Raw genomic sequence first — 16012 nt, 5'->3', positions numbered from 1 at the left:
TGTTGCTTACCAATTATATTTTTAAAGAAAATTAAATGTTTGTATTGCTTTCTAGTAGTTAGCATTATTAAGGCCTCGGAGCACACATCAGCCTGCGCAAAGTGGCGATCATCTCAATGTGGACAGGTGACAACTATCAGAACAACCACATTTAGGAGGCAGAATGGACTCGAACACAAAGAAGACAGTAGGCCCTGGGGCTCCTAAACCACAGGGAACTTGGGTCAAACTCTCCTGGTTGTTCTCATCACCCCTTCCCTCTTGACTTGAGGTCAAGGACACTTCCCTCCCCCATAAGGGTATACCAATGACTCATTCCAAAAAAATCCCTCCCCCCAACTCTTCAACCTCCACTTCTCATACAGGCTGAGGCTAAGTGTTTGCCATCCTGCAAAACTAATATTATACTCTCTTAGCATGTCCTATATGGGTGGCCTACCATCTTGAGTTAGAATGAAGATGGGGGTACTTGTCTCAAACCTTATATTTTAAGGGCACTGCAGAACGTGGGATTTTGAAGCCTAGGGTGTGTACAAAGAGAGAAGTCAGGAGAGAAATGTGCCCACAGAGCCAGGATCTTAAATGTCTCCACCTTCAGTGAAAGAATAAACTATTATTTCCTCAAAAAAGGAGACACCACAGAAATTGCCCATCTCCCCTGAGTATTTATGGTAATCATAAGTTGGTCTTCACACTGATTTGTGGCCTAAATTTATATCACCTGTTTGGTCTGAAATGCCCTAAGTCCAGAATTTCTTTTAAAGTGATTCTGGGTTAGTAGTGTTCCAGGAACCAGGAAGAAGAAAAAGCAAATCCTTACTGGAGAAATGTGTGTTCACCCAGTCCTCCAGGTGTTTCCAGGGGAGCTTGAAACATAAGCTGACATTTAAAAAGTCAAACCACTAGAGGAAGCAAGGCACCATGAGCAAGAATTACCAGAAACAAGTACCAAAGTCAGATGGGCAAAGCCTGCAGATATTGGAGTTTTTAGGTACAGAATATAAGATAAGAATGCATATTAACACTAAAGAAATAACAGACAGCATTGAAAGTATGAGCAAATAACAAGAAACTATCAAAATTGTTTAAGCAGATTTGAAAAAAAAGAAAATTTCTAAGAATGAAATGTAAAAATTAAAATTTAAAACAATTGATGCATTAAATGGCAAATTGCATGTGATGGAAGAATTAATGAACCAGAAAAAGATCTGGAGACAATATGCATAGTGCAAATGTTTATAAATGCTAACAATTCTTCCAAAATAGCTTAAAGTGGTTTTTCTAATAAATTTATTTTATTTTATTTATTTTTGCTGTGTTGGTTCTTTATTGCTGTGCGCGGGCTTTCTCTAGTTGTGGTGAGCAGGGGCTACTCTTTGTTGCAGTGCGCAGGCTTCTCATTGCGGTGGCTTCTCTTGTTGCGGAGCATAGGCTCTAGACGCGCGGGCTTCAGTAGCTGTGCTGTGTGGGTTCTAGGCGCGCGGGCTTCAGTAGTTGCGGCGTGTGGGCTCAGTAGTTGTAGCGCACGGGCTTAGTTGCCCCGTGGCATGTGGGATCTTACCGGATCAGGGCTCGAATCCATGTCCCCTGCATTGGCAGGCGGATTCTTAACCACTACACCACCAGGGAAGCATCAATACCTTAAAGTTTTACAAAGAATTTAATAAGAAAATTTCAAAGAGAATTTTTGATGAGAAAATAATTCTATTGATAAATATTTTCTAGAAAAGCAAACAGGGAAGAATGAGAATAAAATGTTTACAAATAAAATAAGGAACTGGGGCTTCCCTGGTGGCACAGTGGTTGAGAGTCCGCCTGCCGATGCAGGGGACAAGGGTTCGTGCCCCGGTCCGGGAAGATCCCACATGCCGCGGAGAGGCTGGGCCTGTGAGCCATGGCCGCTGAGCCTGCGCGTCCGGAGCCTGTGCTCCGTGGTGGGAGAGGCCACAGCAGTGGGAGGCCCGCGTACCACAAAAAATAAAATAAAATAAAATAAAATAAAAATAAGGAACTTCTTTCATATATCAGAATATTTAATAAAAATATATAGAAAAAGAGGATATTAGCACAGTAATTGACAAATTAATGTAATAGAATGCATAGTCATTAAATATTTTCTGATGAGGAGGAAAACTTACTATATGTTAAAGAAAGCACTCCAAACCAACCAGATACCATTTAGAAACATTTCTAATACTATCTGGCAGGTAGTATTAGAAAATTGGCCCAGCTTACAGAAGTTATGCCAAATTCTCACCTTACCCTGGTGACAAAAATAAGAGTAAGAAGGGACTTTCTGGGTTGTCTAATATTTAACTATAACATTAAATCTCTTTTCCCCAGTAGCCAATAAAATGAACAACAGAAACAAGAAAAAAATTGCAAATATCTAAAACTCTTCAAGGGCAACCCAACAAAGACAAGGGTCATTGAATGTAATAAATTTCAAAAACTTTTGAAAGGAAAGAAACAGATTCTGGATCAGAGAAGGATAAGTATGACTTGGTTTCCAACCCCCCCCCACCATCCCCAGAATTCATGCTGTCAATAAAATGCTGAGAATTTTTAGTAATCCTCCAATTATGAAGAAAAGCAAAATAAATTATGTATAATGACCATATAAATTATAAGTAGATGACTTTTCCTTGAAAATATAAAAGGAAGATTGAAAAAAATTAAACATTAATAGTAGATAATTGGGGGTGTTAAGAATACATATAATTATGTTTTTTGTACATTTTTAGTTTCCAAAGAACAATATCCAATAACATCCAAGAATAATATATTCCAAAAAATAATAAATATTTAAGTGTGGAAAGAATACAAACATGTATTCCACAGAAGAATAGAGGCAAATAATCAATAAACAAATGTTCTAATAAATGTTCAACTTTGCAGCAAAGCAAAATGATGATGTATAACTCAAATCTATCAAAGAAGGAAATTTTAGTTTTTTTAATTTTATTGTATATATTTTTTTATACAGCAGATTCTTATTAGTTATCTGTTTTATACATATTAGTGTATATATGTCAATCCCAATCTACCAGTTCATCCCACCACCACCACCCCCACTCCACCACCCCCGCTTTCTCCCCTTGGTGTCCATATGTTTGTTTTCTATATCTGTGTCTCTACTTCTGCTCTGCAAACCGGTTTGTCTGTACCATTTTTCTAGATTCCACATGTATGCGTTAATATACGATATTTGTTTTTCTCTTTTTGGCTTATTTCACTCTGTATGACAGACTCTAGATCCATCCACGTCTCTACAAATGACCCAATTAAAGAAGCAAATATTTTTAGTTAAAGTTATAATAGTGCTCAAAGCTAGCAAAATGAGGTTAGATTACATTTTCACATTCTGTTGGGATGCATATTGTTACCTCTCTATAGAAAGCTATTTTGCAGTATTTATGGCCCTGCCCTTTGATCCAATAATTCCACCTCTAAGATTCTATCCTAAAATTTTCATCATATTACACATAATAGCAAATATTTAGTAATTATACAAATATCTGTTACTGAAGTTGCACATTCGTTTTATGGAACCATTAAAAATTATTTTCACTACAATGAGGTACCACCTCACAACAATCAGAATGGCCATCATTAAAAAGTCTACAAATAACAAATGTTGGAGAGTGTGTGGAGAAAAGGGAACCCTCTTTACTGTTAGTAGGAATGTAAACTGATACAGCCACTATGGAAAACAGTACGGAAGTTCCTCAAAAAACTAAAAATAGAGTTGCCATATGATCCAGCAATCCCACTCCTGGGCGTATATCCAGGCAAAACTATAATTTGAAAAGATACATGCACCCCTATGTTCATAGCAGCACTAGCTATGAACACAATAGCCAAGACATGGAAACAACCTAAATGTCCATCGACAGATGTATGGGTAAAGAAGATGTGATCTATATATACAGTGGAATATTACTCAGCAATAAAAAGACTGAAATAATGTCATTTACAGCAACATGGATGGACCTAGAGATTATCATACTAAGCAAAGTAAGTCAGAAAGAGAAAGACAAATACTGTATGATACCACTTATATGTGAATTCTAAAATACAACACAAATGAACATACCTATGAAACAGAAACAGACACATAGACATAGAGAACAGACCTGTGGGTGCCAAGGTGGGTGGGGAGAAAAGGATTGGGAGTTTGGGATTAGCAGACACAAATTAGTATATACATGATGGATAAACAACAAGGTCCTACTGTATGGCACAGGGAACTATATTCAGTATCTTGTGATAAACCATAACGGAAAAGAATATGAAAAAGAATGTATATATACATATGTATATATACATATATATGTATAACTGAGTCACTTTGCTATACAGAATTTATACAGAAGTTAACACAACACTGTAAATCAACTATAATTCAATAAAATTGTTTAAAAAAAGAAAGTATCATCAAGGAAGACTTACCTTAAAAAAAAAAAAAATGAGGGCTTCCCTGGTGGCGTAGTGGTTAAGAATCTGCCTCAACTCCCCACCTTGCCTCAAAGAACAGTGACTGGCAAGGGTATGATGAAGAGGCATTCCCTTCCACTGTTGATGGAGTACACATTAGTCCAATCCTTAAGAACATTTGGAAATGTAAATCAAGATTTAAAGTGTTTTTTTTCATGTAGTTAGACCCAGAAATCCCACTTTGGAGAATCTAGCCTAAATAGTCATTAAAGGGGAGATGGAAATCTCCATGTAAAAAGATGTATCATTGGGGCAGCATTTGATTCAAAATATTAGAAACATCCTAACTGTTCAAAGCTTATGATGCTAATGGCAAGTTTTTAATAATGTAGGAAAATATTTGCTAAAATTTTAACAAGAAAAAAAGGTACAACTATTCAAAAAATTAACCTATGCATTAGAAACAATTAGAAGCAAATATATCCAGATAGTAAAACTTTTAAAAAAGAAACAAGAAAAAATACACTGGAACTTTTCTGAACCACAGCATTGGTATTAATATTCCAAAGTGAATAAAGGTGAGATTTGAAACTGTGGCAACACGGACCATTTTGGAATTCCCTGCCAAGACTTTATTTCTCGTTTTATCTTTCCATTTAATGTTGACTTATGTCAAAATTGTTCAAGGGCTAGGATTCAAAAGACTTGAGATAATGCAGAGAAACCACAACCTGTTGCCAACTTACGTAAGAAATGTTGGCCTCCTTAATTTAGTTGTATACTTTGCCGGTCAGAATTGGATTTGATGAGGTTTTTATTGGCTAGCTCCAGCCTTTCTTTATCATAGGGGCCACACTCCTTGGGTATGTTTTTCTACCAAATAAGTTATTACACAATTCACAGGCTGTTGACGTTGGGAGGATTCATGGTGTTTCCCCAAATTATTTCCTGCATTGTGCCAGATCCTGAAGGTGTAAAAGTATTCTTTCTTTAAAAGCTGGTTAAGGAGACAAGGTTATCGTCAGAGAAATATTAGGGAACAGTATGTGCCACAGGCATTCAGAGAGGGGGACAACCAATGTAGGCTGGAATAAAATAATTAAAGTAGCATTTATTGAGCACATACTAAATACTAGTCACTAAGGGTCTTATATACATTATCTTTTTAAATTTTCACCACAGCTCTCCACGATAATCATTATGATCCACACTTTATAAATAACTTGGGCTCAGAAAATATATAACTTTCCCAAATTCACGTAACTAATAAACAGGTCTATATGAGTCCCACCTTTTCCCCCCTACTACTCAAAGAAGGCTTCAAAGAGAAGTAAGAATTTGAGGGGGGAAATGAGTAGTATATCAATAGGTAAAAGGACAGGTAATCTGTAAACAAATTATAATGTATCCAATACTTCCTCCTCATAACAAGTTGGCCAATTACTTACATCAGTTTAGTATTTTTTCTGCTTATAAAGTAGAACGTCTAAGCATCAAAATAACCACAGGATCAAGCAAATATCTAGAGTCTCTCAGTTACTCTTTCCAAAAACATAATATAAACTGATTTTTATGCTTCATGATTTATAAAATAATAAGGAAGTGAGTTGATCAAAGTGAGGATGTTTCAAACAGATTCTTGAGAATACATCAGACTTCCAGTTCGCGTTGGGGTCATCATACACCATATTTTTAACACATCATCACATCCAATGTACTATTCAATTAGACTTTCCCAGGCTGATGGCGTTGGGAAATTTTATTTTTAAAAAAAAACAAAATGTTGAAGAGAAGGCAGTAGCCTTTCTCCAGAGGGAGTGACCAAGAGAAAAATTCTGTTTGCCCAGGGGTTGTTTATGCACAGAGCCTACACCTTGGTTTTCACACTGGGTAAAACTCACCAGACTCCTTTGGAACAAAGGAGAAGCAGACTCAAATAAGAAGCAGACTTAAATTAGAGGAATGAAAATCTGCCACCCACTGAATCATTTCACCTCACAAATACGGAAGAAGCCCACACTGCTGTTCATGAAGCTTCTTTCTAGATGGTTTCTATAGGTGTAGGAGCAGCAGCAGCTGCCCTGAGAGACCGGACATGGATCTTTGATGCCACCTTATTTGAGGATTCCACACGCTCTCCCTTGATGAGCCTTCAGGTTACAGAAGTCAAACCTCATCAGACCCTTAGGAATCCTGTAAGTCTGGAGTACCTTCCTGTAGGTGCCATCTGCTACTGGTCATCTTACTGTAGTGGGTGGAATTTCTCCCCCAATATGTGGGAGAATGACAGTTACTGAAAATACAGCTATTTGACGATCTTTCCAGAACGATGGGGGGGAAAGCATGGCATCAACTCTTTCAGCCCAAGACAGTGGAAATCAAATCACGATGGGAAAGTCACTAGTTTTTTGTGATTAGCTTTGAAGTTCTGAACAAGAGGAGAGAGGGAAAATGTTTTCAAGATGTTTCCTTGAGCTGTGCTATAACACAAAGAACACTATGCTTGAGACTGGAAGGTCTAGCTTCTATAACATACTTTGTGTCACTTAGCAGGTCACTTAATGTCTCTGGGCCTCAGGTTACTCAACTGACAAATATGGATAATGCCTACCTCAATGAATGCTTGATGAAAACACCAAATAATTAAACTAACACACCATTGTAAAGCAATTATACCCCAATAAAGATGTAAAAAAAAAAAAAACACCAAATAATTAAACACAAATACAACAACAGAACGTACTCTGTAAGCTAATAAGTGATATAAAAATGTTAAGGTACATGTAAATGAGAAATTTATCGTTACTTACCTGTTCCCATGCTTTTCAACTAAAGCTTTAATGGCTTTGTCTGTAATGTGGCATACACTAATGGAGAGTCCTTGAAGGCTGAAAGTCTACCAAAAAAAGAAATCTCTAAATAACATCTTTATTTTTAAAAAAGGATTTAATACCAAAAGCTCACAGTTTATTAGTTATTCAAATAACCACAAAATTATCTAAAGAGGAGTTTGTTTTGGTAAACAACGCACTTTAATTACATCAACTTTGCAGGGCTCAGTAAGTCAGGCACAGACATATATATCTTTGTTTCTTGGATTTCATTTCTGTTGCTTTGATTTTGTCTTTGTAGAAAACATATTTTTATTTCACATTATTTTATCAAGGCTTTGATTGTGACCAAAGAATATGGTTGTGAAAGGGATATGGAATGCTCCTTAAGTGGCGTGGCCACTTCAAGTATAGTTTCCATCATCACCACCATGTTATTCGGCCAAGAATAGTTTCCTAGGAAGATAAATTAAGGAAAACATACAGTGACATCATGATCATTATACAGATTCACTTTGCTTACCACCAGGCCAAGCTTCAGTCAGAAATTGACAAAGAAATGAAATATAGTGAGGCTTACATAGCATTTGTTTTTAGATTTATCACCACATATAATGGGACATAAAAGTGACAGTGCTTTTATATGATATACTTCTTCCCACTGGATGCACAAAATCAGAGAAGCTGAAAGAGAATCTTACCTGACACTCACAAATTTACACCACCAGTATGTATTCTTTGTGAACACGAGGCTCAACTCTAAAAAGTTGGCACTTTACTAAAACATGGAGTTGATTTAATATAAAGTCTTTATCTTAAAACATCCTACAGGGAAGCTTTTTACATTGAGAAGAATGATCAGAGGACCCTTGATAAAGTTACATGTCATAGAAATGGTTATCCTACATTAAGGCTTGAAGCAAAGGAAGGAAACTGAAGGAATAGCCCTGGAGATGAAGACTTCCCCTCCCCATCAGGCATGCCATCTGCCATTTTGAAGCAGCCCGTGGAGAACCAGCAGATTCACCATTTTCATTACACAGGTAGTTGGAGAAAATTATTGCTATCACTCAGTGCAGCCATTTCCTGGTTTTCATCTCTTATTTACATGTCGACACCCTCAACAACGAACTTCTGTTTTGCTTTCACCTTTTAGGAAACTGGTAAAGACACTGATATCTTTAAAATGATACTGTATTTTCCAAACAGTTCTTATGGACGCTATGTGCAGAAAGTATATTTGTGATGCTTGACAGCACATCTGATTTTGCTGCTTTGGATGGAAAGCCATAATGACTCATTGCCTTCTGCATCTGATATATATTGACATCAGTTTCTGTTAAAATATCTGAAGGAGGCCTTGCTTCCTTCCAGAATAGTTATCATCAAATTCATCAGAAGTAGAGATTAGTTGATTAGAGAGGCAGGTGGAAAACTAAAACTACCTTGGCCACAATTCTACTCTAAGAGATTGTGATATCAGGACGGCTGTTCACAACTGTCTGGTTTTCTCTTTCCTTCCAGGAATGTGGCAGGATTCCAATTCCCCGTTCCACGGAGCTCGCTGCTCTATGAAATGTAATCAGTTGCTTTAGGATGCAGTGCATGCTTCACCACGTCCTCTTTCCCTTCTTCCATGACAGTTGCCAGTACTCCAGCCAGTGCCTGCTCTCCTAGCCCAGGCCCTGGACCAAGCATGACAAAGCTGTGGAGTAGAGCCTCCAACCTATCCAAGACGGGCATGAGCAAAACCTTTATTGTTTTAAGCTACTGAGATCTGAAGGTTGTTTGTTACCACAACATAATCTAGCTTTTCCTCACTGATACAAGGCCTACGCCGGCCTTCTATCACTAAAGGAAATGCTTCTGCAAGTAGAACCCTGCAGATAATCAAAAAAATTGCAGAACTCTTTTACAAGGTTCTTCAACTCAGATGACCCTTAAAATTGAAATGTAGATCTGTAACCTTGTCTTGCTGATATAAACACCACCAGTGATGCAAATCTGATGAAATATCTAACCTTGGCTACTTCGTTAGGATAAATTTCTGCATGGGGGATGATGTGCCCTTATTACAAATTATCGTATTACCTCCAAAAGATAACCAATTTATACGCACTACAAGGAATGTGTACCAATTCTACTACAACACTGCTGATACTGTATAATTTTTTAAACTATTTTAGCTGGCATATTTTAGTTGTCCAGAGTTGTTTATTTCACATATTTATTCTTGCAGTAATAAGCTTTTAGAAGTTGGCTTTTATTTCATTTATTATCATTTATTTATTCAATATTTATTACATACCTATTATGTGTGAAGTACAAGGAAATGTCCCTGTCCTCTCAGAGCTTACAGTCTAGTGAAATGCACTGATATCCTCTTTTTCGTTTATCCTTCCAAGTTTGAATGTCTTCTTTATAAACATGAATTTTTAAAAGTATTGTATATATCAGCCCCTTTGGGGTTTTTTAATGGTATAGAAATTTTATATACGTATATTCTTGAAGCTATCAATCATCCATTTACAATTTTTTAATTTCTTCAAAAATGAAGACGTTATCCTCCTCCTATATATTGAATAAATGATTTAATCTTTGTCAATTTTTATTATAATTTGATTCAATGTTTATATTTTTATTCCATATAGATTGACTTTGAAACATGATAAAGCAGGGATTCACCTTAAATTACTGAAATGCTATCCTGTTTCTATAATACCCTATCTTAAAACAACCCTTCCTTAACCTCTTTAAACATACATACAGAGTTTTGCATACATATAATTGTATACGTTGGTACTCTCTAGTCTGTTGTATTAATTGGTATGCCTTATTGTAGCAAATACTATTTGGGGAATTGTAGGTTTATGGACTAACCCTGATAGTACACATTAAAAAAGAACACAGTCACTAGATGCAAAATGAGTAAGTTAGTAAGTATGTAATAAAAAATAATAATCATAAAAACTGAGTAAGTTGGAGTAGGGAGCTAAGAGTTGTGAAATATTTGTACTAAAAGTTAATCTTGAAAAATGTATTGCTAGGTCTGTCTTATAGTGAGATTTCCTATAATAGCGGAACACAATTTAGTAGATAGAAAAGAAGACAATTATGAATGTTGAAAAAGAAGGACAAAGAGCTAGAGACAGGAAGATAGTAACAGATGGGTTCATGCTGGGAATAAGAAAAATAGAGTGGTACAAATAAATATTCAAAAGCTTGCTGACTAGGACTTCCCTGGTGGTCCAGTAGTAGAGAATCCGACTCCCAATGCAAAGGGTTCAATCCTTGGTCAGGGAACTAAGATCTCATGTGCTGCGGGGCAACTAAGCCCACGTGCCACAACTACTGATCTCGCGTGCCTCAACTAGGGAGCCTGCGTGCCACAAACTACAGAGCCCATGCGCTCTGGAACGCACACAACTAGAGAAGAGAAAACCCATGCTCCACGGCTAGAGAGAAGCCCGTGCGCCACAATGAAGAGCCCATGCTGCAACTTGCACCGCAATGAAAGATCCCACGTGCCGCAACGAAAACCCAACGCAGTCAAATAAATAAATAAATATTTAAGAAAAAGCAAAAGAAAGCTTGCTGACTGAAGTCAGAAGTTGGATCAGCTGCAGCAGGGTCCACTGGACGATGCTTTATCAGAATGATACAGAAGTAAGACAAAAGCAAGACAAAAGATACTTAAAAGATTGTTTTTTTGGTAGAGGATATACAAAACTTGAACATTATCCTAAGGAGCTGACCTATTTTAAGACGTAAATGCAATCTAATTTTTAGTTATGGAGAACAGTATGGAGTTTCCTTAAAAAACTAAATATAGAACTACCATATGACCCAGCAATCCCACTACTGGGCATATACCCTGAGAAAACCATAATTCAAAAAGACACATGCACCCCAATTTCATTGCAGCACTATTTACAATAGCCATGGAAGCAACTTAAATGTCCATCGACAGATGAATGGATAAAGAAGATGTGGTACATATATATAATGGAATATTACTCAGCCATAAAAAGAAATGAAATTGGGTCATTTGTAACGATATGGATGGACCTAGGGTCTGTCATACAGAGTGAAGTAAGTCAGAAAGAGAAAAATATCGTATATTAATGCATATATGTGGAATCTAGAAAAATGATACAGATGAACATATTTGTAGGGCAGGAATGGAAATGCAGATGTAGAGAACGGACATGTGGACACAGGGAGGAAAGGGGAGGGTGGGATGAATTGGGAGATTACATGAATACACTACCATGTGTAAAATAGATAGCTAGTGGGAACCTGCTGTATAGCACAGGGAGCTCAGCTCGGTGCTCTGTGATGATCTAGATGAAGATCTAGATGGGGGGGGGGGGAGGTCCAAGAGGGAAGGGATAGATGTATACACATAGCTCATTCACTTCATTGTACAGCAGAAACTGCCACAACATTGTAAAGCAATTATACTCCAATAAAAAACAAACAAACAAAACAACTACAATGATTTGTCGAAGGCTATAGAATTGGTGTCAGTGGTACTTGTGTTAATCTGCTTTTTCCAAACATCTAAGGCCTTTAAAGCTTCCTGGGCACGTTGCTTTCCTACCTGTACCCACTGGCCAAATAATCCCAGCAGGCTAGTTTCAGATGGCGCTATCCCTGAAAATGACACCAGTATCTTTGTTTTACGTGAGGGCTCAAGTTTACTCTTTAGGCATTTCTAGCTAAATGCCTTGTAATTCTGAGCTACAGCATAACCCATAAACTGAAATTGTCGATCATGAAGAAGATTCTCCAAAGAAAATATTAGACTAAGAAAGTAATTATGCTGGAGGAGAGGTGTAGAATATAGTGGATGACAAGCAGGCAGGGGAATAAAAGCAGTCTTATCCTGAAAATTAACTCTGATTTAAGTTTAACACCAGGCAAATACCCAAACTGACAAACAAAAGACTAAAACGGAATCTATTTTGAGGGGTCTTCTACAACATATCGTCCAAATCAATAGGGGCATGTATTTATTTATTTATTTTAAATTTATTTATTTGTTTTTGGCTGCGTTGGGTTTTCATTGCTGCACACGGCTCTTTCTCTAGTTGTGGCGGGCAGGGCTACTCTTTGTTGCAGTGCACGGGCTTCTCATTGTGGTGGCTTCTCTTGTTGCGGAGCACAGGCTCTAGGCGTGCAGGCTTCAGTAGTTGTGGCACGCGGGCTCAGTAGTTGTGGCTCACGGGCTCTAGAGCACAGGCTCAGTAGTTGTGCACGGGCTTAGTTGCTCCGTGGCATGTGGGATCTTCCCGGACCAGGGCTCGAACCCCTGTCCCCTGCATTGGCAAGTGGATTCTTAACCACCGCGCCACCAGGGAATTCCCGGGGCATTTATTTTTATTGACTGTTAAATCTTCCAAATCAATAAGGGTATTTATTATTATTGAATGCTAAAACATCAACAATTCAGCTCTTCTAGAGCGGAGCCAACCTTTTTAACCATAGTTTCTTTTCCCATAGCTCCAAATACACTCTTGGCTATTTTTGCATTCTTTTCAGAAATCCTTTTTGGAGCTCTGTAATCTCCTCCTCCTGTATCCATGGCCTCAAAGGACTGTCCGAATTTTTATGACACCACCTGCTATACACACAACAAACTCAAACTTTTAGAAGTTCTTTAAAATAAATAAGGGACTTCCCTGGTGGCGCCGTGGTTAAGACTCTGTGCTCCCAATTCAGGGGGCCCGGGTTCGATCCCTGCTCAGGGAACTAGATCCCACATGCATGCTGCAACTAAGAGTTCACATGCCACAACTAAGGAGCTGGAGAGCCGCAACTAAGGAGTCCGTGAGCCACAACTAAGACCCAGGGCAACTAAATAAATTAAATAAATATTATTGGTGTCATGAAAATGATAAGTCATATCTGTAGGTACCACCTCCTTACTCTAACAGTCTCCTCCCAGATAAAAAGGTAATATCTGAATGTGAAATGGCACATGAGTATTGATGGAGTAATTCTTTGGTGACAGTCTCTGCTTTGGAGGCAGGGGTCACAGAGCACTAGGCCCTTGGTGAGTCTGGAAATGGAGATGTTGCAGAATTTTCCGTTTGTGTCTTCCTGAATGGTAATTCAAATATCCAATCACTTCCCGCCCCCTTCAGCTCAGTAAGGTTCTGCCAGGGCAGCAGGCAGGCTGTGCTTTGGTGGAAGGGAGTTCACTCCATGTGGAGTGGTTGGCAACACCTATGTCCAAAGGCATTGTTGGTGGAGGTGACGACCTCAGTGATGAGTGATTAAGGAGGGCCAATACCTGCCCAAGGTTGAGGTCATAAGCGGGGCAAGTATATTTCTGGCTCAAGCTTGGCTAGGGCTGGGGTGGGTGGGAGCAGTGATTAACTGCAAATGAGGACAAAAGGACTTTGGGGGATGATGAAAATGTTCTGAAACCAAAAATCATCAAACTGTTTACCACTTAGCATGTGTAAATTTTATATGAAATCAATACACCGATAAAAGTTTTTTTAGAACTATATACACAAAGGAAAACTTGCTAGGGTGAAAAAAAAATTTCCAAATCTACAGCTCTAATGAGCTCACCATGCCCCTGGCAAAAATTAATTTAATGTTGTTCAGTCTTCAACTTGTCTTGGCAACAGTTTTATTTTCGTGATAAAAACTGTATAAGAACTATGATCTTATCCATGCAGGAAAAGAAAGCCAAACAAAAAGATTAGTTGCAAAGGAAGAATAATCACACTGAACCCAAGCTTCTCCTGTGCAAAAGTAAATGTCATGATAATAAAAGAAAGAAATTTTAATAGGACAAACTGAGCTCTCAGAATTATATGCCAGGCTAAGATGTAGCTCTTGTCAAGGGAATAGAAATATAATCAAGTGTGCTCATTTGATGTTCAAAAGAGTTAGTATATAGTTACAGTTGATTCCTCTGAATAGCAAACTGCATACATTTCAGATGAAGTTTAATTGTAAACAATATTTTTCCCCAATACTTCATAGAAACACATCTATTGCAAATCTGAGGACTCAAGTTCAATTGCCTTCAGGGACAGGCAAGTAACACAAATGCAGGGAGAAGGTCAGGTGTATTTCCATGGTATGCCAGACTCATCATTTTGGGAGTTTAGTGCTACTCTCGATACTTAGCTTCTGCATCAGGGACACTTCAGGGAATGGTGAGGACTGTGGCAAACTGGACTGAGTTCCAGAAGATTGACACTTTTCAAGAATGAAAAAACAAAACCTTATTGCTGGGTCTTTTAATTTTTTGAATCAGATTACCTAGATTTTTATATTAAAAAATCTTCAATTTACTCATCTGAAAATAGTTTGTCCAGAATCAGTGGCTTTCATGCTGTTTTATGCCATAGAAACCTTTCTTCAAATTAAATTCTCCATAAAACACAAAAATATGAACCAGAGCTAGATTATTTCAAATATCTATGATTCTATAGGATCCTAAATAACAGTTGGCCGAGTAATCTCTTATCTAGCTGGTCAGCATATTTACCTCATGCCAATTTAACTCATTAGGTTAGCTCAAGTTAACATGTATTAAGTGATTATTATGGACCGGACACTGTGCCTTTATGGACGCATGATCCCACCATTGGCAGTCATACATACCTATTTCAGGGCAGGGAAAGCAGAACACCACAGAGGACGTAGAAAACCCTGCTTCTAGAGGAGGAGGGGGAAAACGTCAGCCAAGGGCACATTTCCACTGTGCCTTAAAGGATGGGTTAAGTTTTTCCAAGCAGAAATGGGTGTCTAGAAAAGCCTGAAGAAACACATATAGGGGTTAAAGTACATAGTACCTTCAGGGAAAGTGAGATAGCTGGTACACAAAAGGAAACAGCACCCAGAAATTAGGAATTCACCTGTTTACTGGTAATTGAGTTATACTAATCAGTCATTTTCTTACCGTATTTGCATGGAGGAGGAGGAAAAACAGACCTTAGAGTGGTGAGGATGTAAATCCTAGCTTACATGAATGAAACATTTATATAATTATATACTTTAAGTTAGAATCACAAGGATACTCTGTTATTTTAAATTGTTTTCTTTTTGAGTTAATAGATTTTAATCCTAGAAATTAAGATTAGAAATGTTGATGAGAATCAAACCCATGATATTTTCTGTAAAAATCTGTACACTTTTGTGTTATAAATATTTATAAAGTTTAAGAGGATTTGGCTTATTAAAATAAGATTATCCTTATTGTTCTCTCACATGGTGCAGGATGCAGCATCTCCGTGGGGTTTATTCCTGTGCCGTCCTGTGTTTGTTGCCCTCTCTGTGTGGGCTGCAGTGAGGTGGTACAAAAAGGAAGCAGCCACGCTCCCTGTTCGCTAGGACTCATTGTTTAACAGAAGTGATTTTGTGGAGAAGCCATTCTCCTCCACTGCAGGAAGGCAGTTGCCTTAAATTCTCTCTATAGAATTCTGAAATGCTTTCCTCAGAGACCAGAAGGGCTCCAGAAGGTCAAAACCTTTCACCATGACAATATGGTACCTCAGAGGGCAGAGGAAACTCCAAAGCTCCCAAGCAAGCACGGATGTACTCCTAGCATCTACCACTAATTCTGGAAGAGTAAATACTTGAGTTTGTGCCCTGCCATGAGAGTTTTCATTCTGATTTTACCTCTTGAGCCTAGGGGGAGCTGGAAGGTGGGGCTTGTGCTAGGGTTATAGGATGGAATGAGCAAGGCTTCATCCCTCTACAACATCCTGCATGAA

The 16012-nt window shown here is 38.0% G+C and overlaps 1 protein-coding gene across 1 annotated transcript in view; it reads right to left on the bottom strand.

Moving 5' to 3' along the window:
- Positions 1-7246: 7246 nt before the first annotated feature.
- LOC132523562 (protein SPATA31F1-like) overlaps positions 7247-16012 on the bottom strand; it is a 169644-nt gene continuing 160878 nt past the window's right edge. Inside the window, exon 5 of the transcript XR_009541564.1 lies at positions 7247-7333. The gene's annotated coding sequence lies outside the window, so the exon portion shown is untranslated. The remainder of the gene's footprint in view (positions 7334-16012) is intronic.

Source organism: Lagenorhynchus albirostris, chromosome 7, assembly GCF_949774975.1.
Source record: "Lagenorhynchus albirostris chromosome 7, mLagAlb1.1, whole genome shotgun sequence".
Lineage (NCBI taxonomy): Eukaryota > Metazoa > Chordata > Mammalia > Artiodactyla > Delphinidae > Lagenorhynchus > Lagenorhynchus albirostris.
The sequence above is the reverse complement of the archived record's forward strand: the minus strand, read 5'-3'. Positions and strand labels throughout refer to the sequence as shown.